This window comes from Ahaetulla prasina, chromosome 1, assembly GCF_028640845.1.
Source record: "Ahaetulla prasina isolate Xishuangbanna chromosome 1, ASM2864084v1, whole genome shotgun sequence".
NCBI lineage: Eukaryota > Metazoa > Chordata > Lepidosauria > Squamata > Colubridae > Ahaetulla > Ahaetulla prasina.
The window spans coordinates 335,091,903-335,110,925 of record NC_080539.1 but is presented as its reverse complement, the minus strand read 5'-3'; positions in this window follow the sequence as shown (position 1 = coordinate 335,110,925).

Genomic DNA, 19,023 nt, shown 5'->3' with positions numbered 1-19,023 from the left:
GATGAAGTGGGTGGCATGTTGGAATAGCATCCCCCCCCCGTGTCTCTGCTTCCGCCTGGCTCCCAGAGAGAGAGACAAAGCTTTGTCTGCTTGCAAATGGGACTATCCATTTCAAAGCATCCCATTTGCAAGTGGATAAAGATTCGAGTCTCCCTCATTTCTCCATCTAGCTGAAAAGTATTTGGGCTCCTTTTGGTCTCTTGGGAATGGAGTGTTTTGCCTGGCTGTGTCACTCAGTCTCCTGCTCCGGTGCCATGCTGATGCCGGAAAAAGTGAACCAGTGGCCATGTGGGCTCCTGCTGCACATGGTTGCTGGTGCTGCTGCCACCAGGCAGTTGCAGGGATGTGGAGTCACAGGGCCCTGAGATAAGATGGCATGTTTGTTGTGGGGCTCCACCATTCCACCTCATGGTGGTGGCACTCAAAAAAATTAAGACACTCCCAAAAATAAGCCCAGTGCTTATTTTGGGGTCCAAAAGAGAAACAAAGTATTTACCTTCAATAACTAAATTTGAATCTATAAATCAAATGAAACAATAATGAAATTTGTTAAATAAACACCTTACTGAAAATGCATTTATTAACATCTAGTAATAGATTATTTCTAAAAATTATCCATCCTTGTAAACAAGGCATTATATATTAAAACCTTTACAATCTATCTATATCATTCAAGTGACCAAATCTATCCTATGCAGTTGTTGATGGGCCAGATGTTAGAAGTCCTTTTAAATATGACACAAAAGAGTTGTGTATCGAACAATGAAAAGCCACTTCAGTGAATAAAATTGCAAGTATAGGCTCCAGAGATGAAAGGCATTCACTATAAACCTAAAAATAAGAACTATCAATAATACTTTGTCCCCAGGAAGACTGATTCTGGTCCTGAATTTTAAAAATAATATTGTAAGGAAATGTTTTGGTTCTTGATTTCTTATTGAAGACATTTTAGCTGGACTAATACATTTTTAGCCATGATTTGTTAAATAAAATATAAATATCTAGGTTAACTCACTGCATGAAGCCATAATATCTTTGTTTACAAACTATAAGGGTTGGCTTCATGTGCCATATATTAATTTTTCTTAAACTTTGCAATACTTGATTTTCTGAAATAATAAATCTGTGCAACACACACACACCCTGGAAGAAAACTAAATAACAAATGAATAATGAATAAACACTAGTGACTGCTGGTTGCTTTTGACAGGTTTAGATCTCTCTCAAAACTCAATTTTGCTCAGCATTTACTTTGTGAAAGACACTTTGACTGCCCTAACAAAGTGGAGCAAATTTTAAGATTCTGGACCAGCCTGATCAGCTTTAATGGCAATTTCTGATTCCCTTCCCCACCAAAAGAAATGTTTTTCACCAATTTGAGGAGAATTGTTCCAAAATTTGAGAATCCCAGCACAAAGCCATAAGGTAAACCAGTCATTGAATTGCTTCTACTTCTGTAAGACTTGTTTTGATGTTGAGAACTTAAAATTCATTTTAGGAGGCATAGTTTAAGGAGTTTATTTCTTTGTGGCATTTTATTGAAAAGTCCATTTTATTACACTGCCATATCATAAGGAGATAGAAGTCACAAAGAAGATACAAATAATGACATGCCTTCTTCATTTTAAGAGCTGGAATGGTGGGATAGAAGCCTACCCCAGCCAGCTTATTAAAATTATTTTCATGGTATTTGCTTTCAAAAGAAAAGTAAGCAGTTGCTGGGAAAAGTGGAGCTAGTTTGGCTGAATTTGGGACAGCTTGAAGCTGGCAGATTTCACTCTGACTCACCTCCATAAGGTTTTTCCTATGTGATCATCATCTTCCCTATCCACTCTTTCTAACTGGATCAACAGTTAATATGTTAATATCAAAAACTCACTATTTGCTACCGTAGATAGCATTTGAATCACTGGGCTGGATTATTGTTTTTTAGCTAACTAGTATAAGACACTTCAAGAACTAGGAAAGTGGAAGTGGACTAAATGAGGGGTGACCAAATAGATTCTCAGTCTGGGTTGGAGATTAGCAGACTGGTGTCCTTCCTAAAATCAAGATAAAGCAGAAAATTATGATATTCCTGGACATGCAAGCCGGGAGAAATTCATCCATCAAGCAGCCTGACTAAAGAGTGAATAATCCTGGATCCTATGATGCAGCAATCCTCTTCCAGAGCTATAAAAAATAAAGCTATGACTAATGTTTCCATTAATTCAGTTTTGTATCACATCACACATGCCTTCCACCCCTCTGTCTCTTGTGGGTATTTCATCATCTCATCCCAGTGTAGCACCCCATGTCTCTGCCTAGAACAAAATGTATATATTAGAGTACTTTATCCTTACAGAGAAATGTCAACTGATAGGCCCAAAAACATCTTGAAAGACTATTGTGAAACATCTCAATTAAGGAGCATTACCAGGTAGATACCAAACCATTCATGGAGCAGATTAAAGTTCAATTGACATGGTCAGTGTATCATTTTCATTGTACTTGATCATGTCTTTTTTGTTCCTATGACAGCAGGAGTGTGTTTTTTTTTTCATTTTTGCAATTTGGGAAACTTTCTTTTGCATAAATGAGAGGTACTTCATGAGCATCTATATTGTGTTTCAGTGACTTCTGCAGTGATCTGTATGGCACCTTGGAACTTTTCTGACTCACCCTTCTGCTCAATTTTTGTTTTTCCATCATAGACTAAATAAAGGGACATAATGTATGCTCCTATGATCAGCAAGTCATAGTTGGCCAAGAGCTGAGTTCTCACTAGCTGAGATATCAAAGAAGAGCCATAACCTTAGTTGGCTCTTGGTCAAGTGCCAACAATTAAGTACGTCTTTCCCAAAACATATTATCCATTTCCATTTTGCCCATAACACAACTCCATTAGATATAGTTAACGGCTACCACCTATATAATAGCCCAAGGTGATCCAGTTATCCTTATGGTTCAGTGATAATAACAAGGGCCTCACTAATGCCAGTCAAACATTGTAACCTCTATACAAGTCTTCAGAAACCTCTCACCTTCCAGATATGTTGGGTGTGTAATTTCTATTCAAAATTGTATTATTGCTGTTGTAGGAATTTTGGAAGTTGCAGTCCCAACACATTAGTCCCTCTTGGGTTGGTGAAGCAACCCATACTATACAATATAGGTCTATAATATTATCAGCCCTGCAGTAGTTTCTTAAAGGAAAATGTCTAGGACTACCCATACAAAAGCGGAACTGTTCTATGCTTGGGTTTAATTGGTATATGCAAGAGTGTGTGTGTATGAGAAGGAGGGAGAGGGAGGGAGAGAGGGAGGGAGGGAGAGAGAGAGAGAAAGAGAGAGAGAGAGAGAGACTTTTAACAGAAAGTTCTACAGAGATCCCAGGTGAAGACTTTCTATTAATAGCAGTTCAGTTCACTATAGATCAGTGACAGTGAACCCTGCAAAAACAGGAAAGCAAACACACGTGCCGAAGCCCAGAAACCCGAAAACCAGCTGGCTGGTGCGCATGCGCACGCCGGCCAGTTGGTTTTCCAGTTTCCGGTGCACGCATGCGTGCCAAGCAGCTGGTCTTCAGATTTCCGGCACTCCACCATGCGTGAACACCAGCTGCATGCCAGAACCCAGAAGAGCAGATGCCAATGGCCCGCATGCCCACAGAAAGGGCTCTGTGTGCCACCTCTGGCACACATGTCATAGGTATGCCATCACAGCTGTAGATGATGGATGCGAGCCTAAAAAATCTGTTTCTGATAACAAAAGGCATTATTTGTTCTGAATCCTACAATTTTATAGTTTTATACTCATAATAAGGGATGGTGTCAGTGGAAATTTTACAAAAGACATAGCTCTCTGTCCTCTCTGTGTATACCATATTTCCTTTTGCTTCTTTTAGAGGTAGAATTTATTGCTACCAAAAAAAAATAAAAATCATCCTAGTCTGCAAATTTATTTTTTGCATAAATGTTTGTGGAACAAAACCATTTTGTCAGATTTTTATCTAATGAAGCAGCTTTACGCTACAATAAAACAATCTTGCATATTTTTATATACGACACATTGTTTGGGAAGCTCAATTTGTGTTGACAATACTAAGGTGCGATCTTTTCTGTGATATAGCTCTGGAATTTGTTTTAAGTGGATGTAATCTTATCATAGTAAATCTTTTTATTAATTCTTTAGGAACATCAGGAAAGGATCATTATCAGAGACGGAACTTATTCTTGGCATTCTGAAAAACTCAGATTCAATGCCCCAACATCTGTATCTCAGATTATAAAGCTATAAAGAGATGATAGAATGGCTTTTATTGCTTACTCTAAGAAGCAATTGCCAGTTCATGTTGATGGCTAAGCTATATGGATCATTGTTTTGATTTAGCATGGACTAGTATTTTTGATTCAGTGTTCCAATCCATGATTGGTTAAAAACAAATTTGATAACCTAAGCCATTTCTATAAGTATGTGTTTGTAAACTTGTTACAACTAAAGTTTTTACATCTCTGTGTTTGAAGTACAGTGAATAATCTGTTCCATCTTCTTAGGAAGTATTTAGAGACTCAGGATTATTCCAATTTAATGCCATTGATCTATCCATTTTTTTATTATTTTCCAATTTGTAATACATTGCACAGAATTTGCCTTCCAAATTTGAAAGAGGACCACTTGACAAATGTAATACTAGTTCCGATTTTGGATGAAAAAGTGCAAGCCATAGAAGGTCAATTCAGTAATTATAGTTTTCTACAAAACATAAAATCAACATATTATGATAGAAGATTCTTGAGAACACAAGGTCTTTTTATTTAACGCTATTTTGAATTCCTTCTGATAGACTGGTGGCTGTATAACATTATATAAAATAAATAGATTTATCATGCTTTGTCAAGGGCTTGACTCATTCAAAAACTGGCATACAGTACTGAGAACTGGAGTATTGTATATAAAGGAAGTAATTACCAAGTTTGGGAGACCAGAAATAGTCAAATGAAGCAAGTGTTTAAATACTTCTTGCTTATCAACTGCAGATATTAAAAAGTAAGCTCTGACATTACAGAGCTGAAGAAGCTTCTTGGATAAGAAGCAAAACATCTTCAAAGAAAAACAAGAAAGTCCAATTGCCTCTTGAAAAAACACCTTTGGGACTCTGTTATTGCAGTTTTCTAGGATTTAATGACCTTTAGTTTACTGATTGATCCTAATTTCAGCTGGATGAATACTTGAAAGACTAATATAAAAAGCCTTGAGAAGATGTACAAAATGGAAAAATTAGGAGGAATAATTTATTTAGTGAGCCACCCAGAGCCAGTAGGGAATTGGGCAGCAACAAAATTGATTGATTGATTGAATGCTACTGCCTTGTGTTATGTCCGAGGGCTCCAATAAAGTCCTCGCGGTTACGACCCGGCTAAGCCTTGACAACAGCCAGGCGGTTCCTCATTGGGTTAGACGCGCCAGGATAAAAGCGGGAGTTTCAGAGCCCTGTCATTGGAGGAACTCCTGAGGCAGCGAGTATTTAAGGGCTGTCAAAAGGAGTTCCGTTGTTACTGTTCCTAATGTTGTTGAGTTAGTTGTTATTGAATAAAGTTGAATTCACTTCAGCCTCTGTGTGGACCCGATCTGTACCCACCAACGACATATATAATACTGGCGACGAAGGTGTGGAGGGTCCGCACCTCATGATGGCAAGTACTAACTCATTCCTGCCGTTCGAGCCGGCGGCGGAGACCTGGGATTCGTTCTTGGCACGGTTTCACTGTTATATGCGGGCTCAGGACTTTGCTGATTTGCCTCCCCCGCGGAAGTGCGGCTATTTTTTAACTCTTTGTGGTCGCGATGTCTTTACGACAGCAAGAGTTTTGGCCGCTCCGGTGCCTGTGTTTGATTTGCCGTGGGACACACTATTGGAGAAGTTACGGAGCCACTATGCTCCTGTGCCCTCACGTATAGCCCGCCGGCATGCATTTAGACAGCGCCTCCAACGCCCGGGGGAATCGGTGAATGACTATATAACAGCCCTGCGCTCCGCCGCCCTCTACTGTGAATTTCCTCAACTCGATGACGTCCTCTTGGACCAGCTGGTGGCCGGATTTGCAGATTTGCGGCTGCAGCGTCGCTTACTAGCTCGCGCTGATGTTACCTTGGCGGGGGCGTTGGATGAGGCTCGGGCGGCTGAGATGGCTGACAAATCGGCAGCGGAGATTCAAAGGCTCCGCCTGCCTACCGCTCCGGCCGGCCCTGCCGTGGCGGTCCATCATGAGGATGTGAGCCCCTATGACGGGCAATCAGGGTTGCCGGGCGAAGACGAGGATGTGTGCCGTCTCCTGTCCGCCCCCCGGCGCAAGACACCGTCGAACGCACCTGCCCCGCCGTGCTGTGTAGGCTGCGGGGGTGGCCATGACAGAGCCGATTGTCGCTTCAAGAATGTCGTCTGCCGGCGCTGCGGGAGGCGTGGTCACCTAGCCCGGGTCTGCCGGGCAGCTTTACCAGCGACCGCCTTCCCCAGGGATTCAGCCCCTCGAAGGAAGTCGCCTGTTCGGGCTACCGGGCGCCGAGATGAGTGCTTTGCAATCGGGCATGCCACGGCCGCCTCCCCTGGTAACAAGATTTACCTTACGATTCAATTGGAGGGCCAGCCCTGCAGAATGGAGCTGGACACGGGCTCATCTAAGACCCTAATTGCCTGGTCCACTCTGAAGCGCTGCTTGCCAAAGTTTCCTACGACCCGCCTACGGCCATGCCCAGTCACCCTTAAAGACTACCAAGGGCGGACCATTCCTGTCAAGGGCTGCTGCGATGTTGCCGTTCGGCATGGGGAGTTCTCCGGCACCTTGCCTCTGATCGTCGTAAAAGGGGACCTGCCGACCCTGCTAGGGTTGGATTGGTTCAGGGTTTTTGGCCTTAATGTTCTGGGGGTCCACTGTGTGGGGCCGAATTGCTACAAAGGCATCACCGGATCTGTCAGTATTTACTGGCCCAACATACCACCCCTGATCCGGTTACCCGTATAAGCCCGGCTGAGCTACTAATGGGACGGCGGCTCCGGACTACCTTGGACCGACTGCACCCCCAATATGACTCTGACAGCACCCGGGACTATTCGAAAATAATCCGGTCATTTGAAACAGGGGCCTGGGTATTTGCTCAGAACTTCGGTTCAGGACCCAAATGGGTGCCCGGGGTGATCACTCGAATAACTGGGCCCTATTCCTACAGGGTCCAGCTGGCCGATGGGAGAGAGTGGCGGCGACATGTGAATCAGCTGAGACGACGAGTACCGGACACGGAGGAACTGCACGCTGAACAAGACGACCCAGGGGGGGAGGAGAACGCCAACCCAGTTTTAACAGCAAGGCCTACAACTCCTGTGGCCCCTTATGACCACGCTGGGCCACCTTCAAGGGCCAGCTGGCCGGACCAGGGATCTGGGGAGGGACACCAACCCTCAAACCGTAAAGCGATCTCGCCGGCTCACATACCTGAGGTTCCTGAAGTTCCCGCTCCGAGTAGTCCTTCCCCTTGGGTGGAGTCTTCATCTTCAGCGAGTCCGGAAAAGGCCTCGCCTAGTCCTCCTCTAAGGGCGGAGTCGTCTGTTGCAGGAAGCCCTGCCCCAGTCTCCTCCACTCCTGCTGCAGCGTCATCATCCCCTGTGCTAAGGAGATCTGTGCGGAGCCGGCGACGCCCAGCATATTTAAATGATTTCGCATGCGCAATCCAGGAGGGGAGGAGTGTTATGTCCGAGGGCTCCAATAAAGTCCTCGCGGTTACGACCCGGCTAAGCCTTGACAACAGCCAGGCGGTTCCTCATTGGGTTAGACGCGCCAGGATAAAAGCGGGAGTTTCAGAGCCCTGTCATTGGAGGAACTCCTGAGGCAGCGAGTATTTAAGGGCTGTCAAAAGGAGTTCCGTTGTTACTGTTCCTAATGTTGTTGAGTTAGTTGTTATTGAATAAAGTTGAATTCACTTCAGCCTCTGTGTGGACCCGATCTGTACCCACCAACGACATATATAATACCTTGAGCTCCTAATCAAAAGATGAGATACAAATGAAATAAAAAATAAATAGGATGGATAGATGACTAGAGAGGAAAGGAAGGGGACTTTACTACCATGATCTGCGCCAACTCAGTAAGCTCAAACTGCCCAAGGAGCTGCTGATTCAGTTCTACAGAGGAATTATTGAGTCTGTCATTTGCACCTCTATAACTGTCTGGTTCGGTTCTGCAACCCAACAAGAAAAACACAGACTTCAGAGGATAATTAGAGCTGCAGAAAAAATAATTGCTACCAACCTGCCTTTCATTGAGGACCTGTATACTGCACGAATCAAGAAGAGGGCCGTGAAAATATTTACAGACCCCTCACATCCTGGACATAAACTGTTTCAACTCCTACCCTCAAAACGACGCTATAGAGCACTGCATACCAGAACAACTAGACACAAGAACAGTTTTCTCCCAAAGTCCATCACTCTGCTAAACAAATAATTCCATCAACACTGTCAAACTATTTACTGAATCTGCACTACTATTAATCGTCTCATAGTTCCCATCACCAATCTCTTTCCACTTATGACTGTATGACTATAACTTGTTGCTGGCAAACTTTTATGATTTATATTGATATATTGACCATCAATTGTGTTGTAAATGTTGTACCTTGATGAACGTATCTTTTCTTTTATGTACACTGAGAGCATATGCACCAAGACAAATTCCTTGTGTGTCCAATCACACTTGGCCAATAAAAAATTCTATTCTATTCTATTCTATTCTATTCTATTCTATTCTATTCTATTCTATTCTATTCTATTCTATTCTATTCTATTAATGCTTCCTTTTAGATTTTAATTGAAACAAATGGAAATAAATGATTATTACTTTAACATAATTAAATGAGAAATTAGCATGAGGCAAAGAAATCTTTTTTTTTTTATTTACAGGAGCCTTACCTTTGTTTTTTTGTTTTTTTTAAGGTAATATAAATGTTGGATGATTGCTAACTTTGAAAGAAAAGTAAACAAAGAGGTAAAAGAATGGGCAGACCCATATTTTGCTTTGCATGGAGGACATGGTTCACTCTACCTTGGCACTTTCCTTCACATGGCAGAAGTTTGCCTCACCTACAGAAAGTGAGTTGTGCTCATGCATTCCACCTACTCAGAATACACCTTGGTTTGTTGAAGTGAGCATGAGCATAACATGTCACTGCTTAGATACCGAGGTCTTCAAGCTTGGCAGCTTTAAGACTTGTGGACTTCAACTCCCAGAACTTCCATTCTGGGAGTTGAAGTCCACAAGTCTTAAAGCTGCCAAGTTTGAGGACCCCTGGCTTAGAAGAATGTATAGGGGGTAGAGGTGCTTTTCATAATAGTTTTGCTTCTGTGAAGTTTCAGAGAAGGCGGCATCTCTTTGAAGTCCCAATGATAATAATAAGCTCAAATGATGAAGAGGACATTATGCAGGGGCACTAAATGGACTGGTAGAAAAAGGCAATGCTTATTGTGGCATTCCTTTTAAAATGCCACTCCATGGCAACCATTTTGTCGGACCATCCACAACAAACCTTTAAAATGTGAGATATGCTGACCACACCAGAAAATATTCCGTGCTAACATAGAATATATTCTTAAAGTTCATTGTCAAGGAATCTGGGCTTGTAGAAAAAAATTAAAACAAAAATGTGGCATCTTATAAAGTATACTATATCTTCCTATTCTTGAAATACATATTTACAGCTCTTGGTAAAGAATAAAAAAGTCTCTCACAAAATAATACAATTTAGAATGTTTTTCTACTCATTCAGTGGAACCATATCTCTTTCCTTTCAATTTAATTCACTTTGATATTTGTTTAGATTTTATATTTGATTATTTATTTCTTCAAAGATTCTATGATTTACTACTTTTCTTTTTTAACATTCTTTTTCCCCCTCCCCATCACTGCATCTTTAGGTATTAAGAGCATGCAAATAGAAATGTATTATTAGTGCCAGTTTTGCATGCTTTCATTTATAAATTCACCCTGTTCACTTTCTTAACTGTAGTTGCATTTAAATATATACATGGAATAACAAAGGAAGGGGGAAAATCTTTTGTAAATGATCAGTGGCAAATGTCACAATTTTCAAAAGGCTTCCAAATAAGCACAGCTATTAGTTTTAGATAACAGAGATAACACAGAAATAACACAGTTATACATAGTTCTGGTTCTTGCCATTGTATCCTGCCTGCAAGACTTCCATCCTTCAGAACCATGTAGCCAATACCCTGCCACGCCGAGACACTTTATTCTTTAGGACGCATTATCTATTATGAGACTAACTATTGCAGAAATATAGGAATGGGCACCATCCAATGTCTCTGGAGCCAACCAAGCTTGGAAAACTAGCTGACATCATCAAGAGAATCAATGTTTGAAGAGATGTACTTTTCATCTACCTAGCAAGATCGTTCTGACAAGTTTGGGTCCTTTTGAAAATAGCATGCTTTTAAAATTACCAGTTTGATAACTGCTTCTTTAAATCTTGCAACTCTTAAATGGCCTTTAGAAAAAAGAATGGGTAAAAAAAAATCAGCAAAATATTAGGTTACAAGCTGCTTGGAGTATCTGAAACAGAATCTAACCACTTACCTAAAGCATTGATACATTATAATAGTTGACAATTGTTCACCACTGAATAGTTATAATAATAAACTATTCCCCAGACCTATAATTTTGAATCACAAAATTTACCACAAACATAAAGTGCATATGCTGCAGTGAAACTATTATGCTCTCCTGGAGATAATAATGATTACCTTGGATTGGAATACTGCATATTAATATGGGGGCTGAAATAAAGATTTGACCCATGCATACTGTACTACAGCACTGTACTCTTGGATGGTCATAATAACAGTTTACCATTGGTGTGGTGCTTGCAAGGCCACTGATCAGGTAAATATAGTAATGGGGCTGGAACCTATTGAACATGGTATATTTTTTTACCAGCTAGCCCTGTATTCTTTACTCTAACTGACAGGTCTCCAGATATTTCATGTGACTGTTCTACATGAAGCTATGATGTCAATGAACACCAACCTCCACGAAAGGTGCATAAGCTGGGCCTATAAAGTTAATACAGTCAGGGTGCAATTTGGGAGGTTTTAGGCAACTGATCTTCTAATCTGGATCTTCCTCTTTGAGTGATCCCTGGGTTGGCCCATCCTACTATGTTGCATTATTGCATTTACTAAGCAGTTGGTGTTTACCCCCAAGGGGAAAAAAATCTCAAAAAGTGAGATAGAGTAATGGGGATGGGGGAAAGTTGCTAGTTCTGGCCAGTTGTCCCTGCTTGGAATGCTAGGTCAGGAAAAAGAAAACAAGAAGAGCCTAGGGCAAACTGTGATCCCTGCAGGATGTGGGACCCTTGGCAACTGCCCAAGAATCCCAGGTGCTGGTTCTGGCAATGACTACATGCAACAGCTGCTTCCAGTAAGTCAGTGATGAAGTTGTGAAAGGACTATGGGAACAGCCATGGAATGGAGACTTATTTAGGCATCCCACAAATAAACAGGCTACCAATATGCCTGAAGATGCATGCAAGACTCCCTGCACCTGGGTTTTAAAATATTGTTTTACTTTTTTTTTTAAAAGTCCTTTCGGAGAAGGGCGGTATAAAAATCAAATTAAATAAATAATAAATAAATAACTCAGGGCATTGCAAAGCAAAACCTCACCTTCAAAAGTAACCTGGAACCCAGGTGGCAAATTAACACAGATATAAAGTGGTTAGAATGAATTAAAAATTATATAAAAAACAATCATCCATCCCATCAGAATGGAAACTGCTGACAGCTAATTTATTTTTAAGAGCCGGAATTTCTGCTCTCCCACCTGCCAGCGATCCTGCCAGCCACTTTTCATATTTTCCAATTGTGCCAGTTTTCAGTTCCATTGTGTAAGATTCCCTCTCCAAGTAAACATACTGCAAGTTCCCATTGCTGCCTTGTCTGGCATACAAGCTGTCTTTTACACGCTGAAAGCTAAAGATGGATGGGAACATAGGAAATTGCAAATAATTTTGTGTATCCGAAGACTGGTATATGCATTTATAATTTCTGGATTACAAACTATTTCATCAAATGCATTATCCAATAGAGCAATTCTACAGGATGCTTCCAAGCCAATATTGTACTGACTCTTTTTGTAACTGTTCTAAAGAGCCTGAATGCTTCACCTTGGCAAGAGAGACATTTAATCTGAAGAGAAGAGGAGAGGTTGCAAAATAGGTATCCCATACCAGGTTGGAATGGTATGAGCTCATGATGGGTTGGTTGGTTTGCTTTGTGGAATCTGTTGGAAAGGCACTGCTCTAGAAGAGAGGCCTGCCAACATTCCTGCCAATAACATAATGCATCTGGCTTCAGGAAGAAAGGCAATAACTTGGACATTGATTGATCCCACCTTATTTCTATAAATAATATACAATTGTATAAATAACACAAGGTCTCAAACATAGCTATTACTCCGTCCTCCTCCTACTTTTCCCACAACAACCCTGTGAGGTGAGATGGGCTGAGAGAGAGAGAGAAAGAGTGACTGCCCAAAGTCATCTAGCTGGCTTTTATCCTAAAGTGGGACTAGAATTCACCATGTCCCAACTTCAGCCTGGTGCCTTAACCACTAGAACAAACTTGTTTTTATTGTTTTTTTCTATCTATCTATCTATCTATCTATCTATCTATCTATCTATCTATCTATCTATCTATCTATCTATCTATCTATCATTTATTAAATTATTTTAAATTATAATTATATAATTTATATATGATATATAATTTAGATGTAAATTAAATTTTGATTTATATTACTATAAATTAAAAATAAAACCATAATAATAAAAAGTAACAATCAACAAAAACAAATGAGAAACATGACATCTATATCAATGTTCATGTAAACAGTTTGAGGGAGTTAAGAAATAATAAAAATATTGATATTAGATGTTCTGATTTTTTTTGCTACATTCCTTTCCCTTGCTTTTTTTATGAATGCATTCCATAAATATGGGCTTGTGAGTTAGTGAGAATTTTTACTCATTCTAATTGTATAAGCATGTTACACATTGTATGATATCTCTTGCCTTTGATACCAATAAGCCTGAATTACTGACTTTGTTTCCTCTCTTTAAAAAAAAGTTGCTATTGGAAGAGAAAGTTGCTCCTTTAAGGGAGGGCTTCTAGGAATGGAATTCATTCCCTCTGCATCTTCTCTCAATGCTCAAATCTTGAAGCTAATTGTTACTTGATGTTATTTCATCTCCTGAGATCTGCCTTAATTGACTGTTGTAAGACCACTGGCTATTAGCTCCATCTGCAGTTAATGGTTCTAAGTTTTATCCTGCTGGTCCTGGATGGTCACCAGTGTCATTTGCCATTGAGGTTTATTTTTTTTTAAAAAAAAAAGTAGCAATAGCTGCATGATAGGAAGGCTATGCTATATATGAGATTAACTTCTCCGTTCATGTCTATGGGACAAAAAAAAAAGTTTACTTTCTGTGGGGAAAGCATTTTAATAGACACTATCCTTGATTTACTACAGATTCAGGAATTGCTTCTATATATTATCAAAGTGCTTGTCTTTATGATTGATACCTGGCTAAAAAAAAAAGGATGAGTATATATCTGTTCATCACATTTGGGAGGCACCTGTGGTTGGTAGAATGGGAGTACACAGGAACAGAAAAACCTGTGCGAACCGGGTAAGCTAAGACTGCATGTGAAATTTACATTATTGGGAATGACATTGCTGGCCCATCTTCTCAAGAGTTTATCCACTCTACCCATTAGGGCTTTAGTAGTTCCTGGGTAAAAGAACTAGCATCACTCCTGGGTAACATCAGCAGAGACAGTTACCAGGAGGACCACCAATATTATTACTAGCTGCAATAAAAAAGCACTTCTTAAAATGTTTTTCCCACCTAATTGTCAAAACTGAATAATATTATCAGCTTTTTTATCCTTTGAGTATTTCTCTAATAAGAAAGCAGAGAGATGCACAGCAAATAAAAGCAGAAGATGTGAGGATGCAAAGCAATCATGCAAAATGACTTTCATATCAGTTCGATAAGCAGCTGAAATTTAATAACTACATCTCTCCTATGGTGCCAGATGAAAGTTTAATACTTTATGCTTCAGCTTCTTTTTTTTTTTCTTGCACGACGCTCATTCAGAACTGTAACTTTTCCTTTTATAGTCTATGAAGAGTTGGGAGGGAGGTTAGTGCAGTAGATTAATCAAAGCTGTGGAGAACACACCAAAATTGAGCTTAGTATGGAGAATGATGTGCTTTCCCTCTTGACAAAGCCATCCCCCCCACCCCCACCCCCCCAAAAAAGCTCTGGCAATCATAAAGAAAATAAACAGACATCCTCAACAAAAGTTAGACATCTTTGAGATTGTCCAATCTGGTTCAAAGTTCTTTTTCTTATGTCCATTCTGTAAATGTATAATTAACAATTTTGTTGAAATTTTAGATAACAATGACAGTTTGGGAAAGTGCACATAAGGTAGATGCTTGCCTAACAAACAATGGTTTAGTGACTTTAGCAAAAGCCCATATGTAGGAATTGAAAGCCAAAATTTCTGGTCTGGAAAGAATATTATCTGATTAATTTTCTCATTTCTTAAAAGCATTCGTAATTTGTGATTACAACTTTTATAATAGTCAATTTCCTATAGTATATTTTTTGCTGTTTTTTTTAATACATCTCATACATGCTAATAGCCCCCCAATAAATATCTTGAGTAAAATCAAGCCCCCAGTTTCTTTATATTTCACTGGATGAAAATGGAAAACAACTCTTGCTTAGATGTAATTTTGGATGACTTTTGCCACCAAGACCTTTTTGTTCATAATATAATGAAAAGATACAGCAAATATATTAGAGGAACAGTGCATCTTTTTGTAAGAACTTTTAAAAACTTTCTTTAACCCAAATGTGAGTATAACATATAAGGCCACTAAGGAACTGGATAAAATATTTTTAAAAAATAAATTAAGAAATGTGATTTAGATTAAGAGAGATAAAAACCTACATACTGATGGCATAAAAGAATATTATTGTCTATGCATCACTCAAAATTAATAACAAATTCAAAAACAGATTTAAAAAGCTTTAAAAGAACTGGAATTGTTAATCTAAATGTTATAAGATAAATCAGACAAGCAAATAAAAAAATCTTTCTTGATATTAAACACAATAACCTAAATTACAGCCACTAATTATACTGTATATTTTTTCAATATATTTAGAATAGAATAGAGCTGGAAGGGATTTATTGCTTACTTTCTTTGGAATTTAGTGCAAATCCTTTTTTTTTTTTTTTTGCTTGACTGAGTACTGTTTTTATTTAGAGAAAGTGTTCTTCCTATTTCAAATATTTAGGCCAGGAAATAATAATAATAATATATCAGCCTTTTAAGGTTAAAACTGGTGTCACTATTCATAAAATAATTGAGTTTACATAAAAATGTGATTTCTGTAATAGCGTCTCCGTTCTCTACACAACTCTCCTTTTTATAGTGTGTACATTTTATTTAAAATTATTGACTCAAAAGGTAAGCTGTGGAGGGGGGGGGAGAGAATCACCTCCAACAACTTCCTGTAATTGTGAATTATTGTGAGGGAAACAGAAGGAAAAGATTTTGAAATTATGAGCCATTATGCAAGGGAGGGAGAGAGAGAGAGAGAGAGAGAGGCAGAGAGAAAATGAGAGGCAATGGGGGAAAAAAGACATCTCGGCTTCATGAAACACAGCTGACAAGCTCGACTAAATTACCCCCGGACCATTACAAAAATCACTTAATTGCCAACCATTTTGTTAGGTCAATTGACTCTAATTGAAAAAATAACAAAAAGCTTATTATGCTGCAAATGCGGCCGTGGAAAATGAGTCTTCTGTTACGAGGAAACAATAATTCTAAATTTCAGCTGCTGCTAACACTACAAAGTTCAATGTTTTCTTCTGATAGAAATCTACTGTGTGGCAGAAAGCAGACGTTGTGCTTGTACAGACTGATATTTCTTTTAATTCCAGGTCCCCCTACCTTTCATGTTAGCTTCCCTTTCCCCATTATAAATACACCGTTTTCTTTCTCTCACCTAAATTTTCCATATTTCTTCCTCTTTTGTATGCTAATATTCATGCTCCTTTATTTCCGAGGAATTGTTATGGGTTGATGAATGGTATAGCCACTCTATAGTTTTTTTCCCCTCACACTATGAATTTGCTTCTGGCATTCTGGAAATCACTGCTCCCCCGCCCCCCACAGACACACATATGCACCCTCAAAATGCTGGGATGAAAGTGTTGACAGACTGATGTTTTACTTTTTGTTTCTTTTTAATCTGTATATATTTATATCCTTTTAGGTACAGACAACGGTGCCCTGAAGAAATGCCTGAGATTTAATAGAATACCTGCAATGAAGAGAGGCAAAATTGTAACCAGCTCTTGAATGGTGCATAGCTGCTATAATTAAAACTCCGGCTGGTGACTATAGGTGAAAGATTATTTCATATGGATACCTTTTCTTCTGCAGGATGGTTGAGGGGAGGGTGTAGCATTCCATTGCAATAAGTGGCGCGGAGCTTCCTTATTGTCCGATGTACAGAACTGAATGGTGGAGATTTATGATGGGCCTGAGTTGAGAATTACTTAGCAAAGTAATTATTTTTTTTTGTCCATAGCAGCAGCTAGAGATGGCTGGAGCCTTTTGTTCTGTTGCCTCGCTGCGAGGAGATAGGGAAATGACATGAAGTTCTAAGGGGCTCTGATGCATGATTAGATAGTTGCTTAAAGCTCAAATTTGCATGAAAACATTTGCCTGATGAATTGTCCTCCTAACATCCACCTGTTTCATTTTTCTATAACAAATGGCTGCCTTACTGGGATGGGAGTGTGCAAAGGCCTTCCCCATGAAACCCTGAAGCAAATGACAGGCCCCATTCCCACATTAAACAGGTTGAGGGTAGAATAACTAGGGATTCAGAGACTGCCATTCCAAACCCTGCATTGTTCCATGCTGTTCTGCATCACGGATTTAAACCCTGCCAGCAGTTTGGTGGCTCACTATGTCTGATTTTTATATAATGTATCCATTTAATGTACACATCCGTTCGTTTCACTCTTTGTAATATAATCCTTTCTGTAGCTTACCCTATACGGGTATTATTTAGACTCCCATTTTTTTTCCTCCAGAGTTGTATAATCAATACAATGTTCCTTTAGCATGTACTTTTAAAATGTACTTTACATTTTAAAATGTTCTTTTAGCAGGTTAGCAAAGACTTCAATACCCTGCTGCATTTGTATGTAATTGTCTTCTTTGAAATGAGCATCATCGTGATTTCTACAGGTGCCAGGAAGCGGGGGGAAAAAGATGCAGCAAGACAATAAAGAGTACCCTAAACAAAATTTGGAATAAAAAAAAAGATATGCAAGACATTATAGGCTCTTTGTATGCCATCAGGCTCTCCAAATAGATGTTCAAAAGGAATACGAAACAAGAGCAAACAAACAAACAAAAAATTATGGATTTGTGTGTATCATCCAATCCTGCAGTGTTAACAGATCAGGTTTGCCAGGTAGCAATTCTGTTTTCAGTATTTAAGAGAAGTCTGTAATTTTCACTCAAATCAATGAATACAGAAAGTAGGCAGAGGATGGGAGGAAGAGGGAATTCAGCAAAAACATTCTTTGGTCATTAAAAAAAAGGATAATGAACTGCTTCAACCAAAGACAAAAGGTTAAGCTGATAACATGTTGAAAGGCAAAAGCAAAATTCAAACCTATTTGGGAAAGAAAAAGTGTTTCCCCGTTCCAGAATAGAACCAATTTCTCGATGAGGAGGAAAGCCCAACCGAGAGAAATAAAAGTGAGGAATGGTGAATTCTGTAACACTTGCCAGACCAATGAGCTTCATCAATTAATCACAGCAAAATAATCACCACCTACATTAAAGAATAATACATGAAAAGGACAGGGCAGAGCTTTAACTTATTCAGAAAGGGCTGACTCCTGAATCCCTCTGAGTCTTGACATGTTAACTGGGTAGCGACTAATTAGATGTCAAAAATTCATAAGCACTCTTTAATATTGCATATATCTGCAGCAGACATTTCAATATGAGAGCTGTATACACAGCGAAGTCACTATAGCATTAAAACACAGCAGGAGGGGAGGAATAAAAGGAAAACAATAAAAACAATGGCCCTTAAAAACTCCAGAGAATGCCTCTTTGGGAACAGTGTGCTTTCTTATTCAGAAAAGGTATCACCTAATAAGAATTATAGGCAAAAAGGAAAAAAAAAGACCCTGTTCCATGCTGCGTGGACGGAAAGAGGAAAGAAAGACTGACTTATCAAAGAAACTGCCAGGTAAATAGGAATTTACTATGCATGCACAATGAGTATTACACAGTGCCTTGACACAGGGCGATAATGAAAGACATGCTATTGTAGTATCCATCCAGGGACTTTTCCCCCCTTCATTTTTCTTCCCTTGTCTCTCTTGAGCAAAGAAGAAGTGATGTTCCTTGGCAGCTGCCTCCTGTTTCAAGCCATTTCACATAAGACAGGAAGAACCTGAAGTTTAGTGTATTAAATAAGGGAGTTAGTTTTCTCTCGGTTTGGCAATCTATACATTGCTTGTGCATATGCAATGTATTTGAGACAGACAATAGTGTATTTGGTATTGGGGGGGGGGGAATTAAACCAGTCTAGGGAAAAATAAAGGATAGGATTTAGATCAGAAAACTGTTAAATTGTAAATAGCAATTATATAAAGCAATATATTATTACTAAATCCTTTAATTGATGCTCTTAGGAAAGGCAGTTGGTTTTTCTGAGTTACATTTTTTTTCTACACTAAAATTTTATTTTATATTTTGACCCTAAATATTGTTCTTATCTCAAGATCTCTGGTTAAAGTCCCTGTTCTGCATTCCTCAGAAATAAAAACAATATGGCAGCATTGCTCTGTGCTCC